Below are 20,052 nucleotides of genomic sequence, written 5' to 3' on the forward strand. Positions count from 1 at the left end.
ACTTGCCTAGTTGAATAAAGGTTAAATTACGTTGTTGCTGGTGATGTCTGGTGAGGACCTGCCTTACAACAGGCCTACAAGCCCTCAGTCCAGCCTCTCTCAGCCTATTGCGGACAGTCTGAGCACTGATGGAGGGATTATGCATTCCTGGTGTAACTCGGGCAGTTGTTGTTGCCATCCTGTACCTGTCCCGCAGGTGTGATGTTCGGATGTACCGATCCTGTGCAGGTGTTGTTACACGTGGTCTGCCACTGCGAGGACGATCAGCTGTCCGTCCGGTCTCCCTGTCTCCCTAGGCAACTCACAGTATGGACATTGCAAATTATTGCCCTTGCCACATTTGCAGTCATCATGCCTCCTTGCAGCATGCCTAAGGCACGGTCACGCAGAAGAGCAGGGACCCTGGGCATCTTTCTTTTGGTGTTTTTCAGTGTCAGTAGAAAGGCCTCTTTTAGTCTCCTAAGTTTTCATAACTGTGACATTAATTGCCTATGGTCTGTAAGCTGTTAGTATCTTAACAACCGCTCCACAGGTGCATGTCCATTAATTGTTTATGGTTCATTGAACAAGCATGGGAAACAGTGTTTAAACCCTTTTAAATGAAGATCTGTGACGTTATTTGGATTTTTACGATTTTTATCTTTGAAAGACAGGGTCCTGAAAAAGGGACGTATCTTTTTTTGCTGAGTTCAGCTAAAACGTTCCACCTGATCTCGCATCCTCCCGCCAGCCCTCCAGCTGAGGACAAACAGTGCATTCGGAAAATACTCAGACCCCTTCACTTTTTCTTATTATTCGAAAATTATTCTACACTCAATACCCCATAATTACAAAGCAAAAACATGTTTCAGAAATCTAGAAGAAGATTTAGAAATCTTTAAATAAAAAATATCTTAATACTTATGTAAATCAGACTCTTTGCTATGAGACTCAAAATTGCTTTGAGACAAAAAAAAATGCTCAGATGCATTCTGCTTCCATTGATCATCCTTGAGATGTTTCTACAACTTCATTGGAGTCCACCTGTGGTAAATTCAGTTGGTTGGACATGATTTGGAAAGGAACAAAACTGTCTATATAAAAGGTCCCAAAGTTGACAATGTATGGCAGAGCAAAAACCAAGCCATTAGGTCGAAGGAATTGCCCGTAGAGCTCCGAGACAGGATTGTGTCGAGGCACAGATTTGGGGAAGGGTACCAAAACATGTCTGCAGCATTGAAGGTCCCCGGCAACCTTAAATGGAAGAAGTTTGGAACCACCAAGACTCTTCCTAGAGCTGGCTACCCAGCCAAACTGAGCAATCGGGGGAGAAGGGCCTTGGTCAGGGAGGTGACTCTGTGGAGATGGGAGAACCTTCCAGACGGAAGCCACTCCTCAGTAAAAGTCACATGACAGCTCGCTTGGAGCTTGCCAAAAGGCACCTAAAGGACTCAGACCATGAGAATCTGGAGGAAACCTGGCACCATCCCTACGGTGAAGCATGGCGTCATGCTGTGGGGATGTTTTTCAGCGGCAAGTACTGGGAGACTCGTCAGGATCGAGGGAAAGATGAATGGAGTAAAGTACATAGAGATCCTTGATGAAAACCTGCTCCAGAGCGCTCAGGACCTCAGACTGGGGCGAAGCTTCACCTTCCAACAGGACAACGACCCTAAGCACACTGCCAAGACAATGCAGGAGTGGCTTCGGGACAAGTCTCTGAATGTCCTTGAGTGGCCCAGACTTAAACCCGATCAGACTTAAACATCTCTGAGGAGACCAGAAAATAACTGTGCAGCGACACTCCCCATCCAACCTGACAGAGTTTGAGAGGATCTGCAGAGAATAATGGGAGATACTCCCCAAATACATGTCTGCCAAGCTTATAGCGTCGAACACTGTTTTAAATTGTTTATAAATTTGCAAAAAAAAAAATAAAACCTGTTTTTGCTTTGTCATTATGGGTTATTGTGTGTAGATCGATGATGGGGAAAAAACGATTTAATACATTTTAGAATAAAATTTATAAAAAGGGAAGGGGTCTGAATGCTTTCCGAACGCACTGTATATTTCTATTGTTCGAGTGGTCACTCGACTATCTTGTCAATATAATTGATAATCTTTTCTGCTGTGGAGAAAGAGTGGACAGTGCATGCACGCATTTGACATAATCACAGAGCAACAGACATGAAAAATAACAAAGAGCATCGAAAAGGGATTTTGGTGAAATACAATAGCACAATATTATTATATTTGTTGTATTCACCCCTCTTAAAGTTCACCAAAATTCTCTTTCCGTTGCTCTTTGTTATTTTTCATGTCTGCATTGGCTTTTGTGGTTGACAATTGCGCTGTGATGGATTGATTTGGTCTACAGGAACGTAAGACGAACAGAACATGCGCTCTCTACCTGTCTCCTCAGTCTGCTGTTTGAATGCTTTCTGTGAACAAGTACTTAGTAAGATAGCTATAATGTTTTTTTATTTTTTTTATTAAATAGAACACTAATTTCCATGAACATTTCATCAAGCCTTTGCTAATGTTGTTGTGATATTAGCTAGCGAACTAGAGGTAATGACAAGGTATTGTGTAAAAACACAATTTTAGGTTGGCTAACATTGCTATTTAGTTAGCTAAAGTAAAACAACACCAGGGTGTTTTACTTTATACTTTACTGTACTTCAATAAAGAATAAATAAATCCATAGATATTACCATCTTATTACCAAGTTATTACCGAGCTGGAATGTAAAGTGCTGTCCTCGTGCTAACGCAGGACAGTTATTGGTAGTTCTGCAGTCCTAAAATGATACAGAAAGAGCTAAAATGCACTGTGCTGTCAGCTTGAGCCCTTAATCAAGGGGGCATCACAGCGAGTCATATTGTAAGAACAGTCAGGTGACATCCTGGCTTTGAAACCAGGCTTTGAGACAGAAGGCAACACCTGAGCTTGTTGAATAAACTTGGTTTTGTTTTCAGTTGCAAAATGTTTTTTCCTAATGAATAGGAGGAAAAGCAAAGTGGGGTTATTTGCTTGGAAACACTCACAGGTTTCCTGATGTAAAAAAAAAACAACAAAAAAAAACAAGGAGCTACTCTCTATTTCCCCTTAAGCGTTTTAATCGCCACCTGCCTTTAAAACAAGAGGCCTTTGTTGAACTGGTAGGATGAAAGAGAGGGATATGTGTGTGAGTGAATAAGACAAGGGGAACACTAATGTGAGTGTGGGTAGGTAGGGACTAGGAAAAAATATTTCACAGAAGAAGGCTACAACAACTAAGCTACCACAACAGCTAGCTGGAAGCTAGAGCGTCAACCTTTTCAACTTCCTACCACCTTTTGAGAGAGAGAGAGAGAGATCTCAGGCAAAGAGAAGAAGAGAGGGAAGAAATTACAGCTTTCCGGCATTCTCTTTATATCTTGGCGTAACCTATAATCTTAGAGCCCCAGTCAGTCTGACCACGCTACAGACTAGCATTTGATTTACTGTAGCTTTTAGCCCAGGAGAGGGAAAGACAGAATGCTCTTAGACTAAGTGGCTCAGACATTGCCTTGGGAACACAGCAACACATTGCAGTATTTGTTTGTTCTCTGTGTGTTTCGTCTTTTTGCCCTGACAATGACCCTTCCACATACGGTGCTTTCAGAAAATATTCACACCCCTTGAATTTGTCCACATTTTGTTGTGTAAAGGTAAGGTTCAACATCCAAGTAAACTTGGTTCAATCTGTGACCAAATACTGGATCAAGACCCCTTATTATTCAGTATAAAACTACCATAGCATGAGAGAAGATAGATAAGATGGCGATACATGATACACAGTACCAGTCAAATGTTTGGACACACCTACTCATTCAAGGGTTTATCTTTATTTGTACTATTTTCTACAATTGTAGAATAAAAGTGAAGACATCGAAATTATGAAATAACACTTATGGAATCATGTAGTAACCAGAAAAGTGTTAAATTAATATATACACAATTGATGTCTTCACTATTATTCTATAATGTATAAAATAGTAAAAATAAAGAAAACCCTTGAATGAGTAGGCGTCCAAAATTTTGACTGGTACTGTATGTGACAGATCTTAGGATTCAAATACATATTTTTTTAAATGGGTAAAACTGGACTTAAAAAGGCACAAAAAAGGATGATATGTTGAGCCCAATTGATGGCTGGAGCAAAAAAGCATTTCACCTCTTAATTAACACGTGAAGGCCAGATTAACTCTGGACTTTTAACTCGGAATCAGGGATAGAGAGATGAGAGGGAAAGAAAGTGAGATGAGAGAGGGAGATAAAGGAGGAGTTGAGGAGTCAGGGATGAGGCAGGTGCTGGGAGAGACAGAACGGAGGGTTCCTCATCTGGCCTTGTATGGCTCAGTGCCTGTCACGCACGCCCGTACACACAAAAACACATTCAGAAGACACACAAACACACACTTGCAAAAAGACACACATTCAGAACGCACAAATCAAATCGTATTTGTCATATGCTTCGTAAACAACACGTGTAGAAATGCTTACTTATGGGCCCTTCCCAACAATGCAGAGAAAAATGTTAGAATAATAGAAAGATAATAACACAATAAATAAATACACAATGAGTTACGATAACTTGGCTATATACAAAACGGTACTAGTACCGAGTCAATGTGCATGATGTGTATGAGGTAATTGAGGTAGATATGCATATAAACTGTGTAAAAGGACTAGGCAATAGGATAGATAATAAGCAGTAAAGCAGTGTATGTGATGAGTCAAAATAGTTAGTGAAAAGGGGGGATAACAAAGAACCAAATAGCTATCTGAACTACTTAGCAGTCTTATGGCTTGGAGGTAGAAGCTGTTCAGGGTCCTGTTGTAGAGTTCTGCTAACCGACCCAAGCCCGATGGACCCCAACATTATACATGGGATTTGGGCCGGGTAGGGCCTGTTTTTTTTATCAATAACTAGGGTACAGGCAGGTCTCGGGTATCACTAAATTGATCACTAACATTTTGAAGCGGAGCCATTTGCTTGTGCTCTGCTGGCGCAGTACAGTCATATGTGACTAAGAGCATAACGAGGTGTCAGAAGTGCTTCAACCTCATCAAGACAGGAGAGATTATTTCACAGAAAATAATGAGTTTTGTCTGAGTTTATATTGATGAAAAGTAGCTAACAGGTAACTGCTCTCTCATGTCTCTTCATTGAGCAGAGCAGCCCTAGCGAAACTATGGATACTCAGTCTCAGAGCCGCATGAGCAGAGCAAGCCAGGAGGGAGCAGAGAGGGAGCGAGTGACAGAGCGAGAGAGTATGGATTTACTAACGGAGAAAGTAATTTCTGATTTCGGATGTTGGGCCTGATTGTTGCGGGCATGGGTAGGGCTCAAGCTTAAAATGTGTGCCCGTGAAGGGCTCTATCCTGTTGGTTCCAGACTTGGTGCATCGGTACCGCTTTCCGAGCAATAGCAGAGAAAACAGTCGGACTTGGTTGGCTGGAGTCTGACAATTCTTAGGGCCATCCTCTGACTTGCAGTTGGATGTGGAAGAAGTTGTCATACCAAGTGGTGATGCAGCCGGTCAAGATGCTCTCAATGCTACAGCTGTAGAACTTTGAGGATCTGAGGGCCCATTCCAAAACTTATCAGCCTCCTGAGGGGGAATATAGGCATTATCGTGCCTTCGTCACGACAGTGATGGTGTGTGTGGACCATGTTAATTCCTTAGTGATGTGGACACCAAGGAACTTGAAGCTCTCGACCCACTCCACTACAAGAGGGCTCAGGAGGACACACACACACAGTGTGCAGGTGACTCAGGCATCCAGGTGGGAGTTAAATGAGGACACCTCACCCTCCCCCAGCCCTCTAACACGAGGCGCCGTTTGACCTCAGGGCTCTTACCTCTATCCCTCTTTCATCTCACGGCAGTCATCCCTCCTTCCTCTGGTTCTGCTCCGGGGTTTACTCCATTCCTTCACACGCGTCGGGCTGCTTCTCTTCCTCTCCGTTTTCCTCTCTTATCGCAGCTCTCTGATAACCTCTGAAATGTAAAAGAACAGAGGCAAAACGATAAAGAAACTGTTCCAGTATATGGAGTCGTCTTCACAAGGAAAAGCGGAGGGCAGGGAACATTCCATTAAAAACTAAATTAGTCGAGAGAGAGAGAGAGAGAGAGAGAGAGAGAGAGAGAGCAAGGTTGCTGGCTCCACTCATAACATCAGCGATTTGGTTATCTTTCAAAATGTAGATATACAGTAATAGGAAGTCCTGTAAAAGAATACCACGGTGGATGAGAGCATATTTTCAATGGCACCTATTTCTACTCCAGAGGCAAGGTGGTGTCTAAAAGCCAGAATACTTAACTGAGCTTGGGCCAAACGGCAACGCATACCTCAGGATAACTTGTGTGAAGAGAGGGGGGGTTCAGCTAGAGAGGAATCCACGGCTGTTATAATTGTACTCAAGAAATCACTAACAGCTGTGCTCCCATTCAGCCAGCTAGATCCCCTCCCCAGCCTTTTTTCAAACGTACAGCTGCACAGATAAAGGGAAGAGGGTTAAGCAAATACTGCACAACGAAGAGTAAACAGAGCGGACCTTCCACTCCTCGCGCCTCACTTCGGGAGACACGGGCAAGAGAGCCCTACTGTTTTGTGTGTGTGAGAGAAACGCTCACTGCTTGTAGTCTTTATCTCTCTCAATAGTCCCCTTCTCCATATTTTAATATCTATTCTACCCCCCCTCCCCACCAGTCCAGCCAACACTCCCCAAAAACCCCAGTGAGACAGTGACAGTGCCTCTTTGTTCGACCCACCTCTCCTCTTGCCCTCGGTCTGTGTTCACGTCAGTTGCGAGGGGAGGCATGCCTCGACAGGCACAGGGAGGGGGAACCAGGGAGGCAGAGGAGGGGTCTCACAATTTTTCAGTCTCGCTCTCCCCCATTCCTCCACTTATCTTGAGAGAGGGGGGCAGCGGTAGGGCGTCCGACCTCGATGAACTAACCACTGAGGATCACGAGCCACCTAAACCCCATAGATGGGCCCTATTTCTTCAAAAGACTTTATAGAAGAACATAAAGAAACTCCAACTAAACAATGAGGAGAGAGCGGGAGAACAATAAACAGCAACTCCACAAGTAGACTTAGAGGCTCTGTGGCTAAAAAAGAAAAACAACAAAAGTTTCTAGTTTAGGCGTTTACCTTAAAATGTTTTATTTTCACAGAAATAATGTGGCGTGATATTCCGTGCCGTCTTGTAATTTCTCCTTTACGCAAAGAAAATAGTCTGCCCATTGAGGTCTGTCGACAATTTTAGACTGTTCATTTTCTTAGCAACTCTTAAAAGGGTTAGGAAACCGATTCCTAGATAGTATAAATAAAAAAAAAATAGAATTACTGGAAGTCATTCCCATTCAAGTTGACATTCTGTAATACAATGTCTATGCCGTATGGTGCCTGCATAGCGTAAATAGTGTTGCCACCATAGAAATAGAATTTCTAGAACGGATATTTCCATTCAAGTCAAGGTTTTGTTATTCTATTTCTATGCTATATATTGCCTGCAGTACTGTATGTGTCTGGTGGCAATAAGGGAGACGGGACAGCGAAGCACAACTTGTTTTCCCCCACCTCACATTAAAGAGCCGCCTAGCCTCCCAGGCAGCCGCCAACCAAGCAATCGGATCATTAACCTCAGCTAATCTACAAACATTATGTTTAGAAAAACGCTTTCACAGGCTTAAGCCCTGTGTAACAGCCAAAGCACCTTTCTAATTCACTTGGAGGATATGAGCGTGCGAGACTGACTATGTGTGTGTGTGAGATGGAGTGTACACATGCGAGTGTGCGCACACGCATTTGTATACCCCTTGACTTTTTCCACATTTTGTTGTGTTAAAACCTGAATTTGAAATGGATAACATTTAGATGTGTCACTAGCCTACACACAATACACCATAATGTCAAAGTCGAATTATGTTTTTTGAATTTTTTATAAATTAATAAAAAATAAAAGCTGTAATGTCTTGAGTCAATAAGTATTCAATCCCTTTGTTATGGCAAGCCTAAATAAGATCAGGAGTAAAAATAAGTTGCATGGATAAGTTGCACGGGCTCACTCTGTGTGCAATAACAGTGTTTAATATAATTTTGTGTTGTTCCCCACACATACAATTATTTGTAAGGTTCCTCAGTTGAGCGTTGAATTTCAAACACAGATTCAACCACAAAGACCAGGGAGGTTTTCCAACGCTTCGCAAAGTGCACCTAGATGGGAAAAACATTTGTTTATCAGACATTGAATATCCCTTTGAGCATGGTGAATTTATTAATTACACTTTGGATGGTGTATCAATACACCGAGTCACTACAAAGATACCGAGGTCCTTCCTAACTCAGTTGCCGGAGAGGAAGGAAACCGCTCAGGGATTACACAATGAGGCCAACATTAAAACAGTTAGAGTTGAATGGATATACAGTAATAAGAGAAACATAGTAATAACTACAACATTGTAGTTAATCCACAATACGAACCTAATTGACAGAGTGAAAATAATAGAGCCTATACAGAATAAAAATATTTCAAAACATCCATCCTGTTCGCAAAAAGGCACTGAAGTAATACTGCAAAGAATTGTGTCAAGGCAACACACTTTTTGAACTAAACAGAAAGTGTTATGTTTGTGACAAATCCAATACAACACATTACTGAATACTAGTGATGCACCGATATGACATTTTGGCCGATACCGATATCCAATATTTTCCTTGCCAAATAAAATGATACCGATAACCAATATTAAACATTTTAGCGTCCTATTAATCATTCTAGTACAGCTAAATAGTTAACACACACACATGGACGCAGCGGTCTAAGGCACTGCATCTCAGTGCAAGAGGCATCACTACAGTCGTGATTGGGAGTCCCATAGGGCGGCGCACAATTGGCCCAGCGTTGTCCGGGATTGGCCGGGGTAAGCAGTCATTGTAAATAAGATTTTGTTCATAACTGACTTGCCTAGTTAAATAAAGGTTACACACACACACACACACACACACACACACACACACACACACACACACACTGACCAAAAAGTTACTTCGTTTGGCATTTACGTATGTCACCGTTACCATTAAAACATAATCAAAACATATTCCTTTCACTTACTTGCTGTGCTGTTTCGTTGTTCAGTCATTTCATTCTAGACTAGGATTTCTATGGAACGCCATTTGGGTCTTTGCGTGTCAAATAAGCTTGTTGACCAATCAGGATCTTAATATGACTGCACGTCACATAATAATTTAACGCAATCATAATTTTTTTATGTAGTTATTACACTATCACTCGTATTTCATTTGTCAGAACAATTCATCTATGATATGTATGCTATGATGCTGGTAAAGTTGTTTCACGCACCTACAGTGCTGGTCATAAATAAAGCCAAAAAACATAGCAAAAAGAAAATCTGTTCCAGTAGCTATAGTTGGCTAGCTAACTATATAGCTTGGTGCCATCATCTAAAATAACCCTAATTTATTAGGCAATTCTTATTTGATTAATGGTGGCCTTCGTGAATGTGTGAAACTAATATGAATATATGAAACTAGCCACAATAAGGATTAGCCACAATATTGGACTTTGCAGTTAGCCTTCAAAATTAAAGAATGTAATTGACAGTGATGCTAATGAATACAAACAGTAGAATTATGCCGTAATTGAATAGATCATGCTATCAGTCTACTGAGTGACATCTAGAGAACATTAGCGTCTTAGCTCTTATTGCGGGACTCTGAAACAACTGCTCATCAGCCATAAAAATTACATAACAAGTTGGAAATCACAAAGCCAACAATGAGTGGTTTGGAAGGAAGTGAGAACAGCACGAACAAGGTGAGTCCAAAAATGTACTGTATGCTGCTGCAATATGCCAGGGAGATATGTATACTGCAGCTAAGAAAGTAATACTAAGTGTATGTTGTGAAGTAAGCTGATAGCAACCCATGTGCCTCACACAAATAATTTGGTCCCTTTCCCCCTCTTTCCCTACTGTTCTGACTTGGTGGTGCACATGTGGCCTATAGCCTGTTTTAGAGAAATGTAGTCATCACATATTGTAAGAGCTTTCATTGTCTGCTTATATGGCCTCATCATTTATCCTACGGTTCTGACTTGGTGTACAGGGAGAATTCTGTAAGAACGGCTCATGTTCTGAATTTCAAAAGTGCAGAACAAATCATTATATTGACAACGTCTGTCCTAGCTCGCTCATTAATGTCTTAATCGAAATTACGTATTGCCCCTTACCTGCTCATCTTTCCCTTATGCCTTAGTTCGTACATCTCAGTAGAAACCACAGTTGTTTAAACAAGTTAGACATATCAGCTATGTTTTTTTAAAAAGGCAGTAAATGAGGCTGAATTAACTGTTTCGCTGTCAGACATGGCTCCGCTGATAGCCAGGTGTGGCAGTGGTAAGGTGTTGAGACTGCTGTTGGGGCAGCTTTATGTGGACCCTAACAGTTTGTGGGCACTGTTTGTCACCATTATAGTGCAAGTTTTACATGCTAAAATCGCCACTGGGGCAGGGAAGGGGTAGAGAGCAAATTGAGACTGCTCAGTTGGTAACATGTTACTCTTTACAGGCTCACACCACATCTCTGACAGAGACTACTGATCAGGACCCGAGCCAATGTGTACACAGGGGATTCGGAGGCGTCCCCCATAAAAGCCTGAGATTCCTCAAACTGTCAATCTCAGAACAGGGAGTCATTGAGTGAAGGGGGAGGAGTATTGGGTTCTCCTGACTCAACTGCCACGTTGTTCCGAGAACAAAGAAGCATCCGGAAGTGATTCATCAAAACAATTACTCATCTGACTGTCATATTTGCTCATCTGTGTATGCAGAAGGTAATCCCCTTAGGGAGCTTGGCATAACCAAGCATTATATTGTGAAATGTGAACTTGAAAACATTACTCGTGTTTATCTTTAAAATGACTTAAAAACTATCTGAAAACTTGAGTAATATATATTCTAGGCACAAGTTATTTATAACATTATACTTTTTCTTGTAGAAATAGTTTTATTAGCATTTGGTTGAGATGTGCAGTACCATTCATTCCAGTAGGTAGACTACAGTGTGTTGTTTAAAAAAATTGCTGTCTCATAATGCCGGTCTCATAATTTCATTTCCAGTTAATGTTTTTTTTAAAGGATTTTCTCAGCAGCAGGAACAGTGCGCTCCCTTATCTTCTACAACTGATCTCACTACCACAGCTTGAATTTGATTTTATTGTAATTTCAAACAGAATATATGTAATGTCCTGGTATTCCAACTTCCACATGAATCAATGCAACAGCACAGAGGCCAATTCTTCAGTAGTCACCTTTTAGAACTCTTATACATCCAAGTTGGGGACTGCTCATTTCTATGTGCATGTTTAAAACGTTTATAATTTAGTTGGTAACATTGATCAATGTGTTTAATGTTATTTTTGTTCGTAATGTCATGCAATGGAATGTATCTTTCTTTTAAACTTGAGGGTCCCTATTCTTCTACTAAACATGACTTAACATGACTGTATGTCCAGTGAATGAGCCAATCATCACCATCATATTTACAATCGATGTTGCCAGTAAATGTTCAGAGGTGAGAATAAACAACCCAACAGACTTTCTATAGTGTTTGCAACACCAGAGCCCTATACCACGTACAGGGTTTAAGGATTTAGTTAGGTAACTTTGGCCAATTTAACTCGAAAGTGGCTCACCTTTGAGCCAGGTACATTTTTATGGAAATGAATCCTTCAGAACTAACCTGCTCCCACGCAGGCTAATGCAACGTTAACACCATTTATCCTGAATGAAGTGTCTGAGCCGCCGAGTTGAGGACCAATGAATGAAATCAGATTCCCTGCCTCCTGCAAAGATTGCATCATCATCCTCTTAATTTGAGGAAGAGGACTGATTAAATATTTTATTCATTAATGTTATATATATATATATATATATATATATATATATATAAAATGCTAAAATACCGATCACATTCCACATTTAGCAATAACAGATTGCATTTGAAACTTCATGCACAGTAAAACTTGCATGACTTAATACAATTATTTTATCGATAGAAGTGGGGAAAAAATGTGTTTGTGCATTGATAAGCACACCAAAGATGGCATATTAACGAAATGTAATAAAATAAAAGACGGCACATCAACAAGCCTATTTCACACCATAGCCTGCTGAATTTCCCATTTTCTTTTCTTTCATTTTGATTTCGGCACAAATGAAAATGTGGCACTGACTCGCCCATTGATTGATGTTTTAACATTGTCTCAATGAAGAGTTTGGTGTTCGACTAGCCACAAGCGACATGCACGCGCAGTTACAAGCCTGCTAGAGTTAGCGGCAGGCAGACCAGCAATATCCACTGTCATAGTACGGATGAAGCCTGAGCTGGAATGTGAAGTTAACTGAAGCTGGCTAGCTTTAGAAAATCCTGAAAAGATCTAGCTTCAACTTGTAGTATACCCCTCAAATCTCAAAAAGTTAATAGATATGTAAATTCCCTAGCCCGAGATGCCCTGATTGCATGGGCACATTGTGCTGACATGCTACAAACCAATACGGCCTAGACAAAGACAAAGGAGGCGGCATGGGTTTCCGGGGGGGGCAGATGACAAACGCAGCTTAAACACGGCCAGATGTAATCTCCGAGAACAAATGTATTTGGAAGGGGACTTATTCAGAACGCATTAGAGAGGTGACAGGGACAAGCACCGAGGGAGTCCCCCCCACGCGCCCCGTTCCCCCCTCTCAACACTCCCAAAGCAGCCCACACAACCCTTCAGAGATCCCTCCCTCCCTAGCCAACTCGACACATCCAGGGGCATTTAAGAGGGGGCCACTAACCAAATGAACGGCCTCCTGGGAGCTGTAGTTTAATTGTCCGTCCTCTACTCTAAATTGAACAAGCAGCCGTACTCACACAAGAGGCCGTGCTGATCTCTTCACCGTAATAGACGGGCACGTTACGTTATACTGCGTCGCCAAGTACCATAAAGCAGCGTGGAATGGCCGAAACGGCTGCATCATCCCATTATACGATTTGCAATTAAGAGAGTTAGACAACTAAGGCGAGATGCCGAGACAAACGTTTCTAATCACGAGTCTGGCGAAGTCCCACTGAGAATCCCGACTTCATTACACGTAATGGCTCTTCTCAATGCTTGATAGAAGACGCAACTGTTTTATTACATTGCAACTGTATCACATGCAAACAGTGAGGGTTTGAGGAAGGGAGGCGTGACGTGAAAAGTATTAGATTTCAGGTGATAAAATGATGTCTAGGCGGTACACTGTGGAATGTCTTCCCCCATGGGTGTGTTGTAGAATGTATTACCCATTTTGGGCTGTAAATCAGGGGGTCACCTGGACACCTCTTTTTTGAATTTTCTCATGTCTTCACCAATCCATACTTTTCCCAACTTCCTCTTCTCCACCTTTCCTTTATTCTGTAGTGTGGCAGTGTTTTCCTTCACAAACTCTGCTATATCTCTTTTGACAAGGCGTGAAAAGTTGAACATCGGCCTCGTGTCGGTATCGCCCAGCACTACAGGAAATGTGACACAATGTGACAAAAAAAATCATCTCTCTTTTCGCTGCAGGAGGTCAAGTCATCTGTCAATGACTGTGTCTGAGAGGCCAAACGAAGAACAAATCCATGATGGTCTTTTAAGGTTGAATTTGAACAACACTCAACTACAGTAACAGCCACACAACTTTAATCTTTGCCACTTAAGGTGATACACGCTGCATTTGGAGAAAGGTAACTTTAGCAGTAGGGGTTATAGACCGGAGACGTCTGTAGAAATTAGAATTGTTTGAAAAGAGAGGAAGTCGAGCGGCCATGATCAGCATTTACCTGGAAAGCGTTCAGTTAAGAATTAACCAGCATTTAAATCATGTACCTTGGTAGCTGTTGTGCTTTGATAGAGCCTCCCAACAGGACAAATACCACTTTCATATAAAATTGTGCAAATCATTTTCTTTCATCTCAGATCGTGGTGGCATTGTTGCATTTTCTTACCACCACCCCCCCCCCCCCCCCCCCCTCCTCACAGCACAGGGAGCTAATCTGAGACAAACACTCACGCCAACTGAAACGTTGTCAAGTTCAAAACAGGGTGATTCTTTTTAGCACGTAAAAGAGGAGAGCGAGGGAACAGGGCCCTCATTTCCCCAGAGGACACAGGGAAAGGGAGGGTGGGATATCGAACCCCATGCATCCTCTCGATGCACACAGTGGGGCTTTTTTCTGTAGGCCTATCACCATTGATTACCCCACCTTCATTGATCCTTCCATCTACCCCTCCATCCATCCGCCTGTTCCAAGACTCTTTCAGGTCTGCCACGTCTAAAACAGAGGACAGTGGGGCCCCCGACCCCAACACGTTTTGGGTTGCCCATCTCGCAGATCCAATCTTCTAATACTGCCGGTCGGAAGGATATCCGTCTGATAGTGCTGCCCGAGGCCACGGAGGACCTTTCTGCAAGGCCCCGGCTGCGTTATCTGATTCCAGCAGACGGGGAACAATACTGGCCATGCCAATAACCCACCATCTTTGATTCTTAAAGCACATCCCTCTGCTCTGCGCTCCCTTTATTGATCGCCGGCAGGCATCACTTTGTCTATCCTCGCACTAGGAACACTGGGAATTATCTATTTGTAACATGAGCTCCAAGATGAGGGGCGACACATAAGTGGACTGGACACTAATTATTTTTCTCTCTCTGTGGTGAATTTCTTTGATGCATTGGTTCTGTTGAGTTTCAGATAGCCCAAGGGTAAGTAGACCCCTCCTTTTGGAAAGGTCTTGGCGTAATCCACACTTAAGTGGTGCCTTCACAAAGAACAATGGCACATGCCATTGACTGGCAATTTAAATCCCAGCAACGGTGGGTTTGATGGTTCAAAATGACCTATGGTAGATCTACACCTCTGCATATTTCTGTGACCGCTAGCGAACGACAACTGCAAGACGGTTGATTTCAAAAGTTTATATATCGAAACATTTCACCTTAACGAAGCCAAAAGTCTGATTGATCTACATGATCAACTCCTTCCATGTCAACTCCAGAAATTCGATGAAATAGTGCAGAGGATCTGTCTAGCTGCTCCATCCAGATGTATGTAAATTGCATCATTAACCTTACAGCACAACCACTTGGCGGTGCACTGTAGATGGTTCAGTCCATCAGGGCTTTAGTGTTCTATGGTAAAGCACATTAATAGCATCAGGATGCCTTCACTATGGCCCAGGGCTGATTTGCTCTGGCGTTATCAAACAGTATACATGACAAGCCTTTGATTTTATGCTCGTGATTATTACACCATGTCATACCATCTGAGTTTTGCTTCCCCCTCTCTGCTTTGAATCTTTACCCTGAGACAAAACAATGGCACAAAGGGGAGAAAAGCAATGTGAAAAGGATCCGTGTTCTCACACAGCGTTTCCCCCAGGTTCTCCAGTGTGTGTGAAGAATAAATGGTGTGTGTGAGCTCCGGCGGAGAGGGCTTGCACCTGGAGCAGGGAGGAGCATGCAAGAGGTCAGGGGGCTAGAAAGGACTTGCTCACTCTCCTGAGAAGGCCAGAAAACCCCTGCGGCGGCATTGCACAACATGGGCATTTTTTTCTCTCTTGATCCCCCTCTCCTCCTTCTTCTTTTCTCCTTTGGAGAAGCGCAGTAATCCATAACACACTCAACAACCGGCAGCTCAATTATCCTCCCCTTTGCCCATTTTCTCCCCTCGGATGGAAATTCTAAAACAATTAACCTCTTCATGGCCACAGAGTTTTCCCAGGAAATAACACATTGGTAACTGAATGAATCCTACATTTACATTCCTGACCGTGACTTCAGTCCACATACATCTTGCTACAAAAATCCTAAACTGTTGCTCTGTGATTGTCCAATGACATTATGCGGCATGCGTTTTATATTATCTTGCAATTAAGATAATTTATTTCAGTACAGATTTATGAACTATTGATAGACTTAAAACACGTTTAATATAATTCCCAAATAACTATAGGAAAAAATATTAATGTAAGATTTTACGACTTACCCCTAATGCAATTTTGTGTTAAGACGAATGCTAAATGAATAAATGAGGCAAAAAAAATCCAGTGCAACATACATTTGTATAAGAAACAAAAAAATCACTACTCATTGCCATTTTGCTAAATTCAACCGAGGTAATTCAAATAAACTGAACATCTAATATAGCAAGTCAATGTTTTTTCCTCAACAGTGAGCGCAAACAGAACGATAGCTCAATGGCTTACCTACCACACATGGTACATTGCCTACTGGTTGCACCAAAACTATCTAGTCTTTGAGTATAATATGACTATAAGCCATGTAGCATCCCCCCTCTTAAGCCTTCAATAAACACTTTTCTCTCTCCTTCGTTCTAGAGGGCCTCCTATTCATCTCCAGGTAGAATGCTTCAAAGTGCAGGAGGGAAAACCAGCTTGTGGCTTCCATTCAGTATTTTATGGCCCCCTTCAAAGGATCATTACATCTCAAATGGCACCCTATTCCCTATATAGTGCACTGCTTTTGACCAGGGCCCATAGGAATCTAGTCAAAAGAAGTGTACTATATGGGGGCTAGGGTGTCATTTGGGAATCATTCAAGGAGAGATCTAGGTGTGTCCTTAAATGTCTTGATACTCAAAGTAGGCTCTGAAAAAACTAACAAGTGGTTTTCATCTAGAGCTGCCTTCACATTTTACATGCATCAGACATGTTCATTACTTTGACAATTTGATGAACACATATCAACATAATTCACATATAAATTATACATACTCTTATATATCAGCTGAATGTTTGAATATGGAACTTGGTTGTATTATGAATAAATCATATAAAGTGTCTATTTGATCAATGTAAGGGGCTTCCGAGTGGCGCAGCAGTCTAAGGCACTGCATCTCGGTGCTCGAGGTGTCACTAGAGACCCTGGTTTGACTCCAGGCTGTATCACAACCGACTGTGATTGGGAGTCCCATGGGACGGCGTACAATTGGCCCAGTGTCGTCCGTGTAAGTGTTTGGCCGGCGTAGGCCGTCATTGTAAATAAGAATTTGTTCTTAACTGCCTTGCCTAGTTAACTAAAAAAAATCATAAGATTGGTCCTTATAAAATGAGGTATGTGAGGTACAATCTGCAAACAGCTCAATAAAGGCATTCTGAGGCAACCCAAGAAGAAAGACTTGACCATGAGGGAAAAAAATATTTTATATTATAGATGAAGGCTTGTTATTATCAGATTAAACCAGGATGAATTGAATTTGTAAGAAAATTCTGTATTTGAGGCTAGCTCCACAAAAGCTGCTTTCACCCAAAGACAATCTTTATTATTGAAGCGTTTTCATTAAATCACTAGTCCTAATGAGACCTAGGTAAGTCAGCTTTTTGTTCATGTCTCGCATTAGAAACCTGCATGCTCTAGCTTTCAGCCCAAGGTGATAGACATTCACTATAGCAGTATGTGGCGAAACGGGTAGAAAATCTTCAAAGGCCTGAACATTACCACCAATGTAGTGCTGAAACAGGGGCAGGTTCCAATTAAAACAACATGATCAATTCACTGAGGCAACCGCATGAGGCGGAAAGGTAAATAATGCCAGACTTTTGTGCTGTAGAATGAATAAAAGTGAATGTACAGGCTAATAATCCAAGTCAACAAAAAACTTCTGGCTTTCAAAATGAGCCATACTGTGTGTGAATAAGCCCTCGCTCTGTTTGGACAAAAAACACTAGGTGCTATTTAAAAAAAATTCAGAGCCTTGCTAAAATAGCATGGCAGAAAACACACACACACACACACACACACACACACACACACACACACACACACACACACACACACACACACACACACACACACACACACACACACACACACACACACACACACTCAACAGGAACAGTGTTGTCTTTCATGTTTCCTTCCTCCTGTGTGTGTGTGTGTGTGTGTGTGCCAGACTCCATATCTATACATAGCGGCAGTGGAACTGGCCCCATGCAAACATAGCATGCTGGCTCCTTGATTGTGGATGGAGGAGGGACAGGCAGGCAGGTAGAAGCAGGGGGGAGAATAAAATAAAACAACTGGCTATGCTCCAAACTGACTGGAACTCTGTTGATCAGTATGTCTAGCCTTCAGGTGTCTAGGGCGGCAGCCAGCGCCAGTTGGGGGAGGTTTAGATAACAGAGGAGCCAGACAAAGAAAAAAAGAGCATACCACCAGAATCAAACAGGGAGGGAAAAAATGGGGGTAATAATTATTTTATTTTTTTAACTTTCTGTGTTGGGTTGTTTTTTGTTTTTGCTCCCACCCCACTTTCTTTTCCTTTTCAGAGAATGGGACAAAAATATTTTATAGGTCCTAATTAAAACCATGTGAAGCCTTTCAAAACGTCAATCAGCCGGGCAAGTTATTTTCTGATTGCTCTTAAAATCAAGAATAACAGCCCTTTTAATGTGACGCAAAATATTATTGTGGTAATCAATATAGGGTGAAAAGAATGACATGACCTCATACAGTGTCTGTCAAATTAATTGGAATGTGATCCCTCTCAAGCAAAGGCATGTTTGGGAGTGAGAGACTTTCTTGTAGGCTAGTCTATTGCTGACTTCAGTCTTATTTTCTTATAATTGAGACACGTGACATATTAGTCTACTGTGTTAGAACATTTTGCATGGAAATGAAATAAATGAGATGGGAGGATGGATGATCCAACCCCCCCATCCATGTTGCAGAGCTTTGCACCTCAAGTGCTCCAGCCCTCTTGTTGGGTTATAACTGCCCTCACTCAGCCGTGTCTGCACACACTTAGGGTCAGCGAGTTTGCAGTGCCTTTATTTAGTCTGTATGTCATGCCCTGCACATCACATAGGCTATATCCAATCAAAAACAGAATACTGGCTACTTTTTACCAACAGTTGATAACAAATCCAAGAGGAGGTAGACCTACGCCTATATGCGTGAAACTCACAAGTACAAGCCTCAATAATAACATTTGATAAAGGCATTTTAACTCACAGCGTGCAAATACAGGACGTGTGATGCAAGGTGTGGAGAAAAAAAAGAGCCGCCATTGATAAATGCGCATCTGATTAAAAAAATCCATCTGAATTAAGTAACAACAATATTTACGGTTAATTTTAGTATTTTAAGATGATGCACCTACCGTTCACGGATTTCCGCGGTCAACAGTCAGAGAAAGTCCGTTCGAAAATACATGAGAACATATGTGGCCAGGAACCTGAAAAACTTCATTTCACAAATGGTCTTCATTTCTAATAATTTGTTGGCTGTTGTTGACGTCCTAACCCGCCGGTTTCCGATCTGCAGTGATGCCACAATCCCGCGATTGTACACCGTGTGGAAAGGCATGAGAGAAAGCCAACATGTGATCTACGAGGACTCGCGCCATTGGCTAGGCAAGCATAAATTGATAAGGCTGGTCTTTGTTCCATTGGACTAGCACGAGAACTGAGAGGCCCCTCCTGCGCGAAGTTGGTCTGTGTGCAAGAATGTGTGTGCATTGTGCAGTGTGTATCTGCTATCTGGTATCCTTGGGACATACATACACACCCCCATTGACATTTAAATGGTTTAAAGGTAAGAGTTATGTTTAGTGTAAGGGTAGGAGTTAAGGCCAGGGTTTAGGGTAGAGACGTCCCAAGGATTCCCGAATAGCACTTAATGTGTGCAGTGTTCACAATTTCCAGCAGAGGAAAAGTAACACATTGCTGAAATAATGGAATGACAAATAGTAGTCTAATATTATGCTACTATTAATTTTGAGAAACAAGTAATCTCTAGATGAAATAGGGCAACACAAATGTACACAGCAAATTGGCCAGTGTTACCTAGTAGAGATTTTTCAGTATAACAATTCTAGTGTTGATTCAGGAGTTAAATTAACTATGTAAAGGCACCTACAGAAAGGCCACGATAAGCTGCAAAGGTCTCATAGACTTCAGTGGGAGTAGGGTGGCAGGCAG

The 20,052-nt window shown here is 41.9% G+C and overlaps 1 long non-coding RNA gene across 8 annotated transcripts in view; it reads right to left on the reverse strand.

Annotated features, from left to right (window-relative positions):
• LOC118964617 (uncharacterized) overlaps positions 1–19,574 on the reverse strand; it is a 52,824-nt gene extending 33,250 nt beyond the window's left edge. For 7 of the 8 annotated variants that reach the window (XR_016496120.1, XR_016496123.1, XR_016496121.1 and 4 more), the window contains exons 1-2: positions 19,233–19,460; positions 5,870–6,008 (exon numbers count right to left, since the gene is read on the reverse strand). This is a non-coding gene — a long non-coding RNA (uncharacterized LOC118964617). Of the gene's footprint in view, positions 1–5,869; positions 6,009–19,232 lie in introns of all 8 variants that reach the window. The other variant, XR_005051755.2, reaches the window with a different exon arrangement.
• Between the last annotated feature and the right edge of the window lie 478 nt (positions 19,575–20,052).

The sequence above is a fragment of the Oncorhynchus mykiss genome, chromosome 5 (assembly GCF_057628025.1).
Source record: "Oncorhynchus mykiss isolate SJ-2025 chromosome 5, ASM5762802v1, whole genome shotgun sequence".
In the NCBI taxonomy this organism is placed as follows: domain Eukaryota; kingdom Metazoa; phylum Chordata; class Actinopteri; order Salmoniformes; family Salmonidae; genus Oncorhynchus; species Oncorhynchus mykiss.